Below are 18442 nucleotides of genomic sequence, written 5' to 3'. Positions count from 1 at the left end.
TGTTGTCATTCAACTTGGCAAGCCATCAGGAGATTCAGGTGCAAGTTACATTCATGAAATAATGTGCACACAAGGAGAGTCATTCTTGAACATTCTAAGACTGAACTCTGCAAAAACCGACAACTTCTATACCCCATAGGTCACATATTGAATTATTAATGAAAACAACCACCCACTTACATTTATTTACTTTAAGTATAGAATCTGTATTTAACCCTTTCAGTTTCAACTTTTTCATGATAATATTTTAATAAATGAAACTGATTCTTTATACAACTGTCATCTTCTTCGTCTGGGATTGTGTTGCACTTAAGTGCCCAGATAAACACCAAATGCAAATAGATACTTTGATTTTCAGTGGGTTTTTTCCTCTCTTTTGTTTGCTGGAATATATAAGAAAAGTTTATCCAAAAATAATAGTTGTTGAATATTTGTTTACAACACTACTTAAAATGCTAGCTGTAGTTCAAGCACAGTCTGCTGATATCACAGAACTTGAAGAATTGGAAACTGTGAGGAGGGGAGTATAGAACTCCAGAGTCGACAAGTTGGTGGATTAGGCAGATAGGTGGCAAATGAGTTCCAATGCAGAATAGTGTGAGGTGATGCATTTTGGTAGAAAGAACAGTGAAAATATAAATTTAGGGGAACTTGTGAAGAAACAGGGAGTCCTGGTTGTAAAAGTGCACAGATCATTAAAAGTGGCAGGACAGGTAGGGAAAGCAGGAAGGAAAACATTCAGCATACAGTATCCTCTATTAGTAGGAACATAGAGTACAGAAGCAAGGAGGTGATATTGAACTTGATTAAGATGCTTGTTAGACCTCAGCTGGAGAATTGTGAACAGTTCTTGGTTCCACATTATAAGAAGGATGTGAATGCATTGGAGAATGATGAAGCACTTTACAAAAATGGTTGCAATGATGGGGAACTTTACTAATGAGATTAAAGAAGTTGGGACTGTTCTTCTCCTTAGAGAGAAGAATATTCAGAGGAGATCTGATAAAGATTTTCAAAACCATGAGCAGATTGGATAGAATAGGTAAGGAGAAACTGTTCCTGCTCATAAATGGAACAAGAACAAGAGGGCAAACAGAGAGAATGCTGGAAAGACTCAGCAAGTTTGATGGCATCTGTGAAGAGAGAAATAGAGTTAACATTTTGTGTTTGGTATGACTTCTTCAGACTCTCCACAGATATTGCCAGAGTGTGGTGGAGGCAGGTTCACTTGAGGTATTCAAGAATATATTGGGTGATTATTTGGATAAAAATAATGTGCAAGGGTACAGGGATAAAGCAGGAGATTGCCACAGGGTAATGATGCTCATTTAACAAGTTGGTGCAGGCATGTTGGGCCATATGGCCTCATTCTGTGCTGTAAACTTCAGTGATTCTTCGAAATTTTGTACAAGATTTAGCAGACCAGGAAGATCTTAAGAAATGGGGAAATGAATAGCAGTGCTAGGAAGGCAAACTGTCACTGTGTATCCAAATATAACAAGACTTCTAACTATTAGCTAGACAATCCTATATGCATTGACAAATTAATATTATTTTTAAAATAAATTTCTTTTAAAGCAATACAAACATTATTTTATGGTTAAAGGTGTAATACAAAAATATTTGTACCTGCCATTATGCCACAAGCAAAATTATAGGACCTAATCAAACCACCTGATAAAGACTGCAAGGAGATAGTTGCAAAGCGACTGTAGTCAAATCATAGGGACCATCTCTAGGCTCAACCAATGTGTTGCCCATAAATGTATCCAGGAGCTGATTGATGTCTTGGTCACATGACCAGCATTTTAATCTCCTTTCCCACTGACAGAAGCCTGACACATCCATCCAATTTTACTGCATCATTGCATTTCTCATTGTACAGAGATTAATTGATAGCATCCCTGTGGCCATCCAGACAGCAGGTTCATCCTCACTTTGACTTACTTAGCCATTAACTCTTTCACCAGCAAAATCCTCCAGGATGTGAGGAGTTTAGCCAGTCTTTGTCAATGATAGTGAGAGTGAAATAGGATTGTGGGAAATATGTCTGCTTTGTGGCCCTGTTAGTGCTGCCAGGCTACTCTCGAGCACCAACATGAGTGACCTGGACAGTTGTAGAAGGAGCACATACAGTACAGAGCCTACTATCCATCTGTATATTTGAACAACTGACTATGCATCATATAATTAGTTTGTGCTGCACTAAGTATGTAATGCATGAAAAGATACAAGAGGAAACTGTACATCTTTGTATCTGTTTTAAAATCCCCTTCAGAAATTGCTGTGTGCCAAACATAGCATGCAATTGGTAAGCTCCATTCGGAGTTTCCTGTCCTCATTGTCACCAAACCAGCGGTCCAAGGCCACCAACATGAAAGTTTTTTTTCTTTTATATTGAGGTTCATAGAAATTATTGTGCATGAGAACCTATTTCATCATCTGATTCACAACATACCCACAATCTGCTGTTACTTTGAACCACAAATCATAACTGTAAAATCTAAGGGGAATTTATCCCACTATTCTCAGCACAAACTCCGAGCAATAGTCACCATTTTAACACTTTTGTGTTATTGCTGGTTATTGAAATAGATACATCCTCAGTCATCGTGAGCATTGGTCCATGAAAAGTGGCTATTTTTCTTTCAGAACATTAATCTGGGGAGCATTTCTGATCCTAATCTAGAGATACTGAAAATCTGAAAATAAATATAAAATGCTGGAAATACTCACCAGTTTGAGTGAACCTATGGAGAGGGACAGAATAAAAGTGTCAGATACTTCACACTGGTCTTGATACTGTCACAATCCCATTCAAACCTGCCATCATCAGTAAAGTTTTCAAAAAACTTACTAATTAAAATAACAAAATAATATTATTTCTTTTCAAGTTAGTTTTACTTTATAAACAGGTGAAGCCATTTCTTGACCATGCTGTGGTAATTTTCATACAAGTTTCTGAAAATCTTGCTACATCATATGAATTTTGTCCTGAACTAAAGGAAATTTTTGTTTTTTAGAAATCTTGTTCTAAATAATAATTTATAACGCAATATATGATTGTATTTTTGGGAACAATCTAAAATATCCATATTAAGTTCAACTCTAAACACATAACCTATTTTTAATCTTGAATGAACAGCAACATAAGAAGGTGAAGAAAAATGGTGAGTTGGCATCATCATGCAGAAATTTTAGTTACTTAAATAAAATCACACAGCTACAATCATATTTGGGCATTGGGCATTATTGGCTCAAACTATGTCGTGTTTGTCTGACCTATTGGCAACCACTATTATAAAGATACTCCAACTTCACTCTATAATTATTCAATCAATGTTATGTTTGAGGTCAGTCAAGACATAAAATTCATCACTAGCTGCAGACATTCCTTGGAAATTTTTGTATAAAACATTTGATACCCTCATCCATGCCTTCAGTACTTCTAGACATGACATTTCTAAAAATTCCTGGTAACATTCTACGCTTTGTCAACTTGAGATAGTTCCCTGTATCCTAACAAGGCCCAAAGGTTATTGGAGGTTTCACAATGATATATAATATTTAACTATTGAATTACATCATTTTATTTGCTATCTAGAACTTACATAGTCTGAAATCACTTTTAAAAGAAAGCAAAATCACTGCTATAAAATAGCCATATGTATGACCTGACCAAGAGGATTGTACCTGCGGCTGTGTGTGGCTGTGAGGACCCTGTGACTTCACAGAGACTTGGCACCGTGTCTTTATGTATTTCTTTGCGTTAGCAGGTAGAACAAAATTTTTTTTTCACTTTAGAAAATCTTGTAATTGGCTCCTTATAGTTTCTATTGAAAACAGTTAACCACATTTTAATTGGAAAAGGTACAGTTATGTTCTTAAAAGAACTTAAACCTTTGTTTGGATATCCAGCGAGGTTGAAAAGAAGTGAGCTGAAACACTCTTCCTTGCCAGGTCATAACTGGGATCAGGCAGGCCTGTGAAGTTGAGACTACAATCAGATCACCCATGATCTTACTAAATGGTAGAACAGGCTGAGTAGGCTATGTTCATATGTAAGTACAGCCATTTCTTCTGTAACGCCAAAGTTCTGATCCTGTGCGAACCCGCATTGTACAAAAATCGCATAATACAAATAACACTTAAAGTGTTGGCAATCTAATCGCATTATAGCCAACACACATTTTCCAAGTTAACATTTTAGAAACACGTTCCCAATTCACCAATGGCGTTGCAGCCAATTTGCTTTAACAAAAGACACGTTATAGCAGAACTGACTGTGCTCAAGTACCTTTCATCATCGACCCATTGCTTGCAGACCAACTTCAATCCGGAGTAAGCATCACCTTGATTTTAAATTTCTTACCTTTGTTTTTCAAGTTCCTGCATGGTGTGACCCTCTGTATCTCTATAATCTTCTTCAGTTCTATAACTTTCTAAGATATTTCCTTCTTGTCCAATTCTGGTCTCTGTACCTTTCCAAATTTTATTGGTGTACCATTGGAAGCTCCAAAGGCCAGAAATTCTTAAATCCCCTTCATAGATATCTCTGCCTTTCTTCTTTTTTTCCTTCTTTAAGATGTACCATAAAACTATTTGGTCAAACGTTTGGTCATCTAACCTGTTTTGTCCTTATGTGTCTGTGTGTCAGATTTTGCTTGACAACAGTGAGATGTTTTACTACATTAAAGGCTTTCTATAAATACAAAGTAGTGTTACATATTCATCTTTTTCTGTCTGTTCTACAGCCACTAAATAAAATAATTGCAAACTAAAGGAGAAAAGTTTAAAGGATAGAAGTGTGGTGTCATATTTAACATAATATTAATAACATCTTGATTCCATGAATTAGAATGCAAACATGTTCACTTAAAAGGCAATGGCTTTTTTTTAGATCACATTAAAATCTTAAAATTTTCTGATCTTGTCAAGGTAATTATTTGTGAAATTGAAATTAATTATTCTTTATTGTCAAGGATATTATGTTTTTTGTTCTGTTTGAGAGATAAATACAGTGTCTTTTGAATAACCAATCATATCTCTTCTAATGTGGTTAATGTTAGTTTTGCTCCATAAAAGGTAAGCATAGAAATAGAATTAAAAGCCAAACTATAAAAATTATTTGCTGCAACATACTTGAAACTTTTTTTGTTGTCAATTAACAGTCATTTATTTGCATACAATGTAATTGTACTGCTGTAATTAAAATCAGACTTCTTCTGAAGCCAGTATTAATTGGTAGATATTTAAGATAATAAACACTTATTATAAACGTAGAGGTGACATCTGCAGCTAATGTTGTTCGACCTATAAGAATGAAAGTGCATCTTATAATGTTGTACTGCTAACTTGAGAAGATTCATTGCCAGCACTTCTTACATTTTACATCAAGTTGCTGATACAGTTGCAACCAGACCTCAGTTGAGGTTCCCCAGTTCACTAGGGTTCATGTTGGGATATCTATAGTGTTAAGCTGCCAGTTGAGAAGGGATGAACTGGTTTCCCTTCTTAAAACTTGAACCCAGGATGATACACACAAGCAGCGTTCCCTCTAATTTTCTAACCACGGCATGAGCCTCTGAGGCCAGTGCATGGAAGCAATTTCCGAAATCAGAAATCAGAGTCACAATTAGCTTATTGACACCAATCACTATATGCACCCACATAACTTAGAGGGAACACAAGACCATTGAGTTCCCTTGGTCCCCTCCAGAAGATTTGAAACTGGCTTTGTAAACTCTGTCCAGTATTTTCTTCAAAGAGAAAACTCAAAATCTGTCAGTAGTTTGGAACATAATCCTCAAGAGGAATATTTTACCATTGAGTAGGGGTCATCAGCCTCTCATTATCTTTGCAGGCCCAAGAGATCACAGTCTGCTGTGTTTGAGGTTTCTTGACACTTTATGTGTTACTAGTGCACACTGTAATCGGAGAGAAACTGCTCCCATTGATTGAAGGATCATAAACCAGACAGTGAAGATTTAAGGAACTGTCAAAATAAGCAATGACCAACATGGCAATGTTTTCTCAGAAAGTGGGTTTATTTAAGTTAAGAATACACCACCTGAGACTGTCGTGTAGAGTCAGTTGAGGCTTTCAAAATGAAATTGGATCATTATCTGAAAGGGAAAAAATTGCAGGGCTGTAGAGAAAAGGCATGTTCGTGATTGTTCCCTCAAAGAGCAGTGGATTGTTCCCTCAAGAGCCAGTACACACACAGTGGATCAAATAAGCCTCTTTCTGTGTTGAAACCATTCTACAAAAACATATCGAATATGCTAATGTGAATGGTTGCAGTATCAGAACAGCAATAGAGAAGCTGCCAAAATAGAATGGAATTCTCACAGCTTTGTGAGGAAGTATAGTCCAGGTGGTTCTTGTAGTCAGTTGCTTATAATAAATACTTTTTGATTGACTATTCCCAGAAATAGACAAAAACGTTGAGGAAGGAAAGTAAAGAATCACAGATGGACCACGTGAAGATGAGAGAAGAGTAGAACTTCAAAACTTGAAGTTTTTCAGTTGGGGCAATAATACAAAATGGCAGTGGCAGTCATCAATGTACTGGCAAAAGAATTATGAGAAAGGGACAGGCGAGAATAAACAAGGATTGTTCCCCATATCTCACATAAAGTAAATGTAGCTGGGAACTATGTGGGTACCCAAAACAACAAGTTTTACTTGGAGGAAGTGACTTGGATTAAAGCCAACATTATTAACTTGTGATGACTTTCAGCCAAGCAGTTTATAGTAATGGTGGGTTGAAACTGTTGGATTCCATTCAAGGAAAAACAGAGAAACCTAAGGTGATCCAATTGGAAAATAGGTTGGACACCCATGATGAAAAGGAGAAAGTGAGGACTGCAAATGCTGACGATCAGAGTTGATGGTGTGGTGCTGGAAAATCACAGCAGGTCAGGCAGCATCCAAGGTGTAAGAGAGTCGACATTTCATTCCTGATGTTAGGTGAGTGGTCAGATGCATGGCAGATGCAGTTTAATGCAGACACATGTATGGTTATCCATTTTGGTGGCAAGAACAGGAAGGCAGATTACTACCTAAATGGAATCAATTTAGGTAAAGGGGCAGTACAAAGAGACCTGGGTGTTCTTGTACACCAGTCAATGAAGGTAAGCATGCAGGTACAGCAGGTCGTGAAGAAGGCTAATAGCATGCTGGCCTTCATAACAAGAGGGATTGAGTATAGAAGCAAAGAGGTTCTTCTGCAGCTGTACAGGGCCCTGGTGAGATCACACCTCGAGTACTGTGTGCAGTTCTGGTCTCCAAATTTGAGGAAAGACATTCTGGCTTTCGAGGGAGTGCAGCGTAGGTTCATGAGGTCAGTCACGGAGGGAATGGTCTCTAGGGAAAGCGGATAGTGGTGGGGAGATTTATATCTGTCTCCACTTCATTTTTTCCGGTAATGGTCACAGATCTGAAACTTATCTCCTGATTTCATCTTCTGTTTATCATGGGTGTCGAGAGTTTGGTGCTGGAAAAGCACAGCAGGTCAGGCAGCATCTGAGGAGCAGAAGAATCGATGTTTCGGGCATAAGCCCTTCAATAGACAATAGATGCAGGAGTAGGCCATTCTGCCCTTCGAGCCTGCACCACCATTCATAATGATCATGGCTGATCATCCTTAATCAGTATCCTGTTCCTGCCTTATCTCCATAACCCTTGATTCTACATCCTTGAGAGCTCTATCCAACTCTTTCTTAAATGAATCCAGAGACTGGGCCTCCACTGCCCTGTGGGGCAGAGCATTCCACACAGCCACCACTCTCTGGGTGAAGAAGTTTCTCCTCATCTCTGTCCTAAATGGTCTACCCTTCATTTTTAAGCTGTGTCCTCTGGTTCGGCACTCACCCATTAGCGCTAACATGTTTCCTGCCTCCAGAGTGTCCAATCCTTTAATAATCTTATATGTCTCAATCAGATCCCCTCTCAGTCTTCTAAGCTCAAGGGTATACAAGCCCAGTTGCTCCAGTCTTTCAGCGTAGAAGACTGAGAGGACACAGCTTAAAAATAAAGGGTAGACCATTTAGGACAGAGATGAGGAGAAACTTCTTCACCCAGAGAGTGGTGGCTGTGTGGAATGCTCTGCCCAACAGGGCAGTGGAGGCCCAGTCTCTGGATTCATTTAAGAAAGAGTTGGATAGAGCTCTCAAGGATGTAGAATCAAGGGTTATGGAGATAAGGCAGGAACAGGATACTGATTAAGGATGATCATTATGAATGGTGGTGCAGGCTCGAAGGGCAGAATGGCCTACTCCTGCATCTATTGTCTATTGAAGGGCTTATGCCCGAAACATCGATTCCTCTGCTCCTCAGATGCTGCCTGATCTGCTGTGCTTTTCCAGCACCAAACTCTCGACACCCGTGATAAACAGAAGATGAAATCAGGAGATAAGTTTCAGATCTGTGACCATTACCGGAAAAAATGAAGTGGAGACAGATATAAATCTCCCCACCACTATCCGCTTTCCCTAGAGACCATTCCCTCCGTGACTCCCTTGTCAGGTCCATGCCCCCCCACCAACCCACCGTCCCCTCTCAGCACCTTCCCTTGCCACTGCAGGAATTGAAAACCTATGACCACACATTCCCCCCCCCCCCACCACCACCTCTGTCCAAGACCCCAAAGGACCCTTCCACATCTATCAGAGTTTTACCTGCACTTCTACACATTTCATTTACTGTATTCATTGCTCTCAATGCGGTCTCCTCTACATTGGGGATTCAGGACACCTACCTGCAGAGCGCTTCAGAGAAAATCTCCAGTACACCAGCACCAACCAACCGCACCAGCCCGTGGCCAACATTTCAACTCCCCCTCCCACTCTGCCAAGGACATGCAGGTCCTGAGCCTTCTCCATCGCCACTCCCTAACCACCTGATGGCTGGAGGAAGAATGCCTCATCTTCCATCTCGAGACCCTCCAACCACACAGCATCAATGTGGATTTCACCAGTTTCCTCATTTCCTCTCCCTCCACCTTATCCCAGTTCTAACCTTCCAAATCGGCACCACCCTCATGAACTGTCCTACCTGTCCATCTTCCTTTCCACATATCCGCTCCCCCCTCCTATCCAATCGATCACCATTACCCCCACCTCCATCTACCTATCACACTCTCCGCTACCTTTCCCCCAGCCCCACCCCCTCCCATTTATCTCATCATGCCCTCAGCTCACAGCCTCATTCCTGATGAAGGGCCTTTCCCTGAAGTGTCGATTTTCCTGCTTCTTGGATGCTGCCCGACCTGCTGTGCTTTTCCACCATCACACTCTCGGCATAAATCAAGAAATGATTGGTTTACCGAGGCAGACCTGTTTAAGGATTTTTGTGAAATGGAAGTGGGATGTTTGGGGTTGGGGGCTATGATGCTGAAAATTTCTTTTGATGATCCTCAGAGGAGATGAAGTCAGTAACAATCCTGGAAAAAATTACTTGGTATTTGATGATGGGTTTAGTGATTGTAACAAGGTAAGCCAGCTGGACCTCATACAGTGTGAGTTTCCTGATTAGGGCTGTTCATCTGGTCAAACTCGGGGGCCCTGGCTGACACACATAAACAGGAATGTCAGAGATTCTGACAGCCTGGTTGCTGACTCTGACAAGGCTGTGCCAGAATCAAGAACTTTCAACATGTAAATAAAAGGTGACTTTATGATGGGATACCAGCCCCTGTGAAGGTACTTCATGGTGTCATGGTCCAAAAGAGGTAATAGAAAGGAGTAGACAGTTATTGTTCAATACTGTTCAGATATGGAGGTCAATTCACCAGATAATAACAGCATCATACTTGTCAACAGATTTAATTGCAATGTTACAACTGGATCTGAGAGAACAAGGTTAACGTAACTAACTGCCTTTGCTAAGATCAATTAATCAACACAGAAAAACAAAGTTTGCTTCTTGATGATTTTGTCTTAATATCTTTATGGCTCAGACACTGATAGTTTGAAGTATTCAATGATCCTCTATTTTTACCTTGACCATTTGATACAGTGTTGTATAAATTTTACAAATTATTAACAAATATTTTAAAATATTAGCATTTCCTCAAGTTTTTCTTTGCTGTGCATGGCTTGTTTGTTGCACTTTGCAGTCTCTTTAAAATGGTCATATGTTCACATCTCAGAGGAACCATTTCTCATACACCAACTGTTAGTCCTATGACATAGAACATCGAACAATACAGCACAGAACAGGCCCTTCGGCCCTCAATGTTGTGCTGACCTGTTAGCTAATCTAAGCCCATCCCCCTACACTATCCCATCATCATGCATGTGCTTATCCAGGAATTGTTTCAAACTTTCTAATGTGGCTGAGTTAACTATATTGGCAAGCAGGGCATTCCACGCCTTTACCACTCTCTGAGTAAAGAACCTGCCTCTGACATCTGTCTTAAATCTATCACCCCTCAATTTGTAGCTATTCCCCTTCTTACAAGCTGAGGAAAAAGACTTTCACTGGCTACCCTATCTAATCCTCTGATCATCTTGTATGTCTCTATCAAATCCCCTCGTAGCCTTCTTCTTTCCAATGAGAACAGACCCAAGTCTCTCAGCCTTTCCTCATGAGACCTTCCCTCCAGACCAGGCAACATCCTGGTAAATCTCCTCTGCACCTTTTCCAGTGTTTCCACATCCTTCCTGTAATGGGGCGAGCAGAACTATACATAACATTCCAAGTGAGGCCGCACGAGCATTTTGTATAGTTGCAGCATGACATTACGGCTCCAGAACTCAAACCCGCTACCAATAAAACCTAACATGCCATATGCCTTCTTAACACCAGTATCAACCTGAATGGCAACTTTCAGGGATATATGTACATGGACTCCAAGATCCCTCTATATATCCACACTAACAAAAATCTTTCCAATCACCCAGCATTCTGCCTTCATGTTATTCTTCCCAAAGTGAATCACCTCACATTTATCTGTATTGAACTCCATTTGCCACCTCTCAGCCCAATTCTGCAGTTTATCCAAGTCCCCCTGCAACCTGCAACATTCATCCACACTGTCCACTACTCCACCGACTTTAGTGTCATCTGCAAACTTACTAACCCATCCACCTATGCCTGCATCCAAGGTCATTTATAAAAATGATAAACAGCAGTGGTCCCAAAACAGATCCTTGTGGCACACCATTAGTAACCGGACTCTAGGCTGAATATTTTCCATCAACCGCCCACTTGCTGCCTTCTTACAGAAAGCCAATTTCTAATCCAAACTGCTAAACCACTCTCAATCCCATGCCTCTGCATTTTGTCCAACAGTCTACCCATGTGGAACCTTATCAAAGGTTTTGCTGAAGTCCTTGTACACTATGTCAACTACCCTATCCTCATCCACATGCTTGGTCACCTCAAAAGACTCATTGAGGTTTGTGAGACATGACCTGCCCTTGACAAAACTATGTTGACTATTTGCAATCAAATTGCAAATGGATCATCTCTACTGCCCTTCTTGTACAAGGGCACAACATTTGCAATCCTCTAGTCCTGTGGTACTAAACCTGAAGATAATGATGACTCAAAGATCAAAGCCTAAGGCTCCAACACCTCCTCCCAAGCTTCCCAGAGAATCCTTGGGTAAATCCCATCCGGCCCAGGGGACTTGTCTACTTTCATTCCTTCTAGAATTGATAATACCTCTTCCTTACTAACCTTGATCCTCTCTAGTCTAATATCCTATATCTCATTCTTCTCCTCTACAATATTCTCATTTTCTTGAGTGAAAACCAATGAGAAATATTCGTCTAGCACCTCTCCAATCTCCACAGGGTCCACACCCAACTTCCCACTTCTGTCTTTGACTGGCCCTATTTCTACTCTAGTCATCCTTTTATTCCTCACATACCTATAGAAAGTTTTAGAGTTTGCCTTGATTCTACATGTTAAGGACTGCTCATGTCCTCTCTTTGCTCTTCTTAACTCTCTCGCTAAATACTTCCTAGCTAATCTGTAACGCTCCATCGCCTCATCTGAACCATCTCGTCTCATCATCACATAAGCCTCGTTCTTCCACTTAACAAGAGATGCAATTCCTTCAGTAAACCATCGTTCCTTTACCTTATCACTTCCTCTCTGCCTGACAGTGACGTACAGAGACATACAAAGACACACAATATCTGTTCCTTAAACCAGCTCCACATTTCAATTGTCCCCATCCCCTGCATTTTGCTACCCCTGCATTTGCTGCCTAATCGCATTATAATTGCCCTACCCCCATCTATAACTCTTGCCCTGTGGCATGTATCTATCCCTTTCCATCACTAAACTAAATGTAACCAAATTATGGTCACTCTGTCCAAAGTGCACACCTACCACTAAATCAAACACCTAGCCTGGTTCATTACCAAGCACCAGATCCAGTGTGGCCTCCCCACTTGGCTCTTCAACATACTGTGTCAGGAAACCTCCTGCACACATTGGACAAAAACTGATCCATCTGACATACTAGAGTTATAGCATTCCGGTCAATGTTGGGGAAGTTAAAGTCCCCCATAATGACCACCCTGTTCCTTTCACTCCTACCCAGAATCATTTTGCCAATCCTCTCTTCCACGTCCCTGGAATTCTGCAGACACCTAAAAGAAAACTCACAGCACTGTGACCTCTCCTCTCCTGTTTCTAACCTCAGACCATACTACCTCAGTAGACAAGTCCTTGTCACCGTTATGCTGTCTGTAACTAACAAGGCCACACCTCCCTCTTTTACCATCTTTCCTATTCTTAATGAAGATCTAAACCCTGGAACCTACAACATTCATTCTTGACCATGGTCTAGCTATGTCTCCAAAATGGCCATAACATCGAAGTCCCAGGTACCTATCCATGCTGCAAGCTCACCTATCTTATTTTGGATACTTCTGGCGTTGAAGTAGACACACTTCAAACCAGTTTGCTGTCTGCCAGCACATTCCTGTGACCCTGAAGTCTTGTCCATGCCCTCCCTACTCTCATCCTCCTGTGCGCTGAACTACACGTCAGGTTCCCATCCCCCTGCTGAGCTAGTTTAAACCCACCCGAATAGCAGCAGTAAGTTTCCCACCCAGGATATTAGTACTCCTTTGGTTCAAGTGAAGACCGTCCTGTTTGTAGAGGTCCCACATTCCCCAGAATGAGTCCCAATTATCCATGTCCCTGAAACCCTCCCTTCTGCACCATCACTGCAGCCACGTGTTCAGCTGATATCTCTCCCTATTCCTTGTCTCGCTATCACATAGCACGGGTAACAAACCAGACATAACAGTTGTTTGTTCTAGCTTTCAGCTTCCACCCTAGCTCCCTGAAGTCCTGCCTTACATCCCTATCCCTCTTTCTACCTATACCTATTACATTAAATTCTGAACTGTTGTGCAACCGTGCGTTCACACAAACTTGGAAAAAGAACTAGCCTCTGAGGTACATTAGATTTAGGAGCAGGTGTGTGTTGTACTGTGTACATTAATAAAGTGCTTTATAATGCAATGAAGAAATAATTAGATAACAATCTTTATTGTTATGCCACCAAGATGAAACAAAGGGAACTGAGACTAGCAGACAGCAGCACTTGAAGCCTCATAACATTCTCAGAGGCCTGTTGCAGGAAGTGGACCTTGTGTAGGAAGTGTAGGTAGTATTATATTTTTGGTAGTACAGACTTGATTGCCCCAAGGACCGCTTCTGTTCTGTACGATTCTATGGTAGGTTATGCTCCTTAATATTTTTGGAAACAGACGTATTTTTACATTTATATTGTTCAATGACCTTGAGTTTAAAATGAAGACAATTTTTTGTGAATTTGTTTAATTTCAGAAGCAACACATTGCAGTGACTACAGATCATAATTCAAATCAACTGTTCAGTTATTTCGGGTTCATTGAGATACTATAAGGATTTACTATCAGTTGTTCCACTGTTTAACTGCTTATGTCTTTATGGTGTAGAAATGTGGTATACAGTTTTGTAATTGCATGGAAATATCACATGCATGTTTGTTTTAGATTGTTGGATTAACATGGTTTACAAATTGTGCAAACAGTGAAGCTTGGCATCTCTCATTATTCATATTTACAGGATAATTCTCTGAAATATAAAGTCTTCTCAAGGACCATGGTCAGACTAAATGAGCTGTAAAAATTGTGCCATCAAACTGAGCTGGCTGCAAAGTGATTTTTAAATATTTGACAGTGGTTCTGATCAAGTACCAGAGTTTTAGAAATCACTGCCTGTAATTCTTAGATTTACATTAGTTTTACCAATATGGAAATGATTCTACTACAAAAGAAGAAAATATTTTGTGCTTTTAAGCCCCAAGAGTCCTTCTCAATATATTGATTATAAAATGAACAGTGCATCAACTAACCATAAAGTGATTCTGCTAAATACCATAAATTCAGATAATTAAGGATTAGGGCACTCTGTAAAGGACTGAAATGTTATCTGTGGCTGTTTGACAAGATGTTTGGTCATCTTGTTTAGTTAACTGAACATGAAAATATCACATACAAGATAGGTAGTGAAATTCCACATTGCACACAGGAAACTAAAGCAATTTTTTGATAAAATACAGATTTGCATGAATAATAATATTAAGGTATAGAAGGTACATGGATAGACTTGAGGGGGTTAATAAAAACGCTTTTCTTAAAAGAAACGATCCACTTGTCTGTGTCAGGTGGCATACTGGCCTCCTTGTCTGATATGATTAGGATACAACCAGCACAGCCCTAGGCAGATCTAATTTTAGATATAATCTACTTCTTAGCCTTCTGAGAACTAATGTAAACATTGCCTACCAGTGGCTAATTACATTACAGTATCTTCTTTACTGAAGTGCAAGGGCAGTGGTACTGAATTAGTATGTAGGAAGAAAAGTTAACAAGATTACTCTGAATAATCAAGGCATAAAGTTCATTTACTTCTTCAGTTTGGGTCTGCATCACCCACTGATCCTAGTGCCTGACTGTGCAGTAAAATTGCCAATTATTTATCAGAAAAATCAAGTGTTAAAATATTTTTATGTGGATTCCAAATTGAACTTTCTACTTTCATAATTGACCTAAAGTTAATTCAAAATCAGCCTAAAATAGCTTCTTTAAACCATGCAAAAGGAATAATGATAATCTCTCATTATCATATTTGTAGATATGTAAGGAAATGGTTGCAAAACGAATAGGTTGATTTTAATCGGGATAAGTGTCACAGACAGTAACCTTGTTATGCCTACCAGTCGAATCTAACATTTGTTGCCTTCTGGTTCTGATGTAATAATTGTCCATGCTACTGAAATTAATCATGCTTCTTTTAAGACATATTCCTTGAGTAATTAGTCATTAAAGCCATTCTTTTTTATTATATCATCCCATATACTTTTAAAATATTTAAAATAGCTTTTTTTCTCATTTTGTGTTGTAAAGATTTAAAACAAACTGGATTCAATATCATGTGTCAAGTCATATTTCTCAGCACTAAAAGCAATCAGCGTATTTAGTAGAAGCCTAAATAAAATTATAAAATGGATTGGACAAAAGAAACTGGAAAGAATATTGAAGGATAAAATTTAGTGTAGAACATTGTGGCGTGCTGCAAATGGGAAGAAGAGACAATACACGTAATTTTCAGTGCCATTGATAATGTATATGCAGGGTTGTTGTTGAAATAAGATGAACGAAGTTGAAATATGCACATATCTTGCTAAACAAGAGGCTAAGAAAATCCAAACAGTGTCATGCAGCAAGAAGTAAAGGCAATGCACAAAGTGCTCCAGAACTGTGCTGAAGGCAGGTAAAAGGAAAGTGTGGCTAAAGGTAAACTAACTTCATAGAAATTGGTAATCACTAATGTCAAGCACTGAAAGTATTGTCAGATAAGGAGTGCCTTTGGCAGCAGTCTCACACCTGACCATAGTGGGTGCTCTTTAGTTTCACCAGTCAAAGGATTCCCAGCCTGTCACTTTCATTGCATAACCACTCTGCACTTGTTTCAGGGGTCATAGGCAGTTTTTGAAAACATAGGAAATAAGTCTGGTCTTTTTTTATGTCAAAATTGGTTGAGACAGAATGACCTACTTGAATATGTAACTTTTATTTTATCCAACACCTGTATGGGTTTTCCTGCCTACCTTGAAACACAACTGAATGAAATCTGCAACAGCAGAGAGTGATATCACGATCCTGACCCAATGTCACTTTTAATGGATTTATCTTCCTACTTGCACTCAAACCCATCTTCTCTTAGACCATAACACCATAAGAAATAGGAGCAAGAGTAGGGCGTTTGACTGTTTGAACCTGCTCTGTGATTCATTAGGATTATGGCTGTGCCAACATTCTTCATGTTCACTTTCCTGTCTTTTCCTTGTAACCCTTGATTCTCCTACTGAACTAACATCTGTCTATCTCAACCTTAAACATACACAAGAACTGTGCCTCCACAGCCCTCTCTGGCAAGGCATTCCATGTCTCAAAAATTCTGAGAGAATAAATTCTTATCTCAGTCTTAAACCGGCACTCCTTTATTCTGAAACTATGCTCACTGGTCCTAGACTCTCCCATGAAGGGGAAACATCCTCTCAGCATTTACCCTATCAAGCCCTTTAAAATCTTAGATGTTTCAATGAGATCACCTCTCATTCTTCAACTCAAGTGAATAGTGCCCTAATCTTGTTTAGCCTTTGCTCATAAGACAATCCCTGCGAACTAGGTATAATGCTAATAAACCTTCTTTGAATTACCTCCATTGAAATAATATCTTTACATAAGGGGATGAAAATTGCTCACAGTACTCCAGGTATGGTCTCAACAGCAACATGTACATTTGCAGTAAGACTTCCCTACTCTTATACTCTACCCTCCTTGAAATAAAGGTCAACATTCCACTAGACCTGAAAATCTGCTGTACCTGTGTACTAGCTTTCTGTGTTTTGTGCACAAGTACCCCAAAGTCCTTTGTGTTGCAGCCTTCTGCAGCATTTCTCCATTTAAATAATACTTTGTTCTTTTATATTCACTTCCAAAATGAACATCTCCACATTTTCAACAACAAAAACAGAAATTGTTGGAAAAGCTCATCAGGTCTGACCGTATCTGTGGAGAAAGAGCAAGGAAATTTGAAGGATTGCTGCACTTTATAAAAGCAAATAAAGTAACACTAATTGTAAGTGCTATTTATGTAACTTGTTTAAGCAGTAATGGAAGTTTGGTTACAGATAAGCTGAAGTCAGGGGTCTGTGTTTGAATGAAGGTTTAGTCAGCAGCAAGTAGCTGATTGGTCTGTTGGCTAATGACCAGTTGGTGATGACAAAGTCCTCTTGTCTGCCAAAGACTACGTGATTGGTTCCCGAATAATCAAACAGCTTAAGGGTATGAATGTTCAAGAGAAGTAATCAGACCTCAACAAGGACAGGAGCTGTCTCTCTTTCTGCAGTAAAAATCACTTTAAACCTGAAGAAAGCCAATTTATTTTTGTCTCAGCAGTTGCTGTAAGCTATGATTCTTAATTAGTAAGCCAGAGACGTTATGTGTGAACCAGCCATTCTGTGTCTTCTGAAAGTTTTCTGGCAAAAAAGAATCAAGTTGCTGCAGGTCCTGACTAGCCAATGGGTCATCTCCATGAACCCTGTGAACAGGGACAATGAACTGCCTTCTCAGTCTTTCCCTCTGCCCATCACATCTATGTTTTCTTTCCTGTCTGTGTTCATCTGTATGTGTGTCTAAGCAGGAGATTGCAAGGGGGTTATAGTTTTAACAAGTGGAGTTATATGTTATATCGAGAGTCCCAACATCACACTCTCAACTCTGATCTCCAACATCTGCAGTCCTCACTTTCTCCTTATATGTCAACAGTTCATAATTGCTTGTCCATAGTAAAAATCTTGTTTTTATGAATATTCATTCGTGTTATATATAGAAACCTTGTCAGTGCTTTCTGTCACCCTGGATCTAAAAGATGGGTAAATTGGGAAATTCCACATACTTTTAAAAATACTTAACTTTTGTGATGAAATAAGGAAGAGCAGGATTGACTTCCAGCACAAAACTCCACAAGTTAACTCCATAATCATAAAAATACAATTCAATATTTAATATACTCTTTCACTTTCTTAGTTATTTTTACCTGACAGTCTTTTCTGCCTTTTGCTGCAATTGCTATACTAGCTTCAAATCACTCTGAATGGACTAATTAGCTTTCCGGTAAGCACATTGGTACCACACTTTGTTTCAAGTTAATTCCATGTCTCTGTCCCCGTAACTCTTGATTCCCTTACTGACGAACAATCTGTCAATCTCAGTTTCAACCTCTATTATCTAAACATCAATTATCCAAATTCCGGATTATCCAAACAAGATCTCAAGGCCCCTATACATGCATTTCAATTGAAGTAGAAAAATTCTATTTCTCACCCATTTAATGCATCATTTTGTAAATTTGAACA

The 18442-nt window shown here is 39.5% G+C and overlaps 1 protein-coding gene across 4 annotated transcripts in view; it reads left to right on the top strand.

Moving 5' to 3' along the window:
- arb2a (ARB2 cotranscriptional regulator A) overlaps positions 1 to 18442 on the top strand; it is a 544044-nt gene that overhangs the window by 405241 nt on the left and 120361 nt on the right. The window lies entirely within an intron of this gene.

Source organism: Chiloscyllium punctatum, chromosome 2 (assembly GCF_047496795.1).
Source record: "Chiloscyllium punctatum isolate Juve2018m chromosome 2, sChiPun1.3, whole genome shotgun sequence".
NCBI lineage: Eukaryota > Metazoa > Chordata > Chondrichthyes > Orectolobiformes > Hemiscylliidae > Chiloscyllium > Chiloscyllium punctatum.
This window is presented reverse-complemented; position numbering and strand designations above follow the sequence as displayed.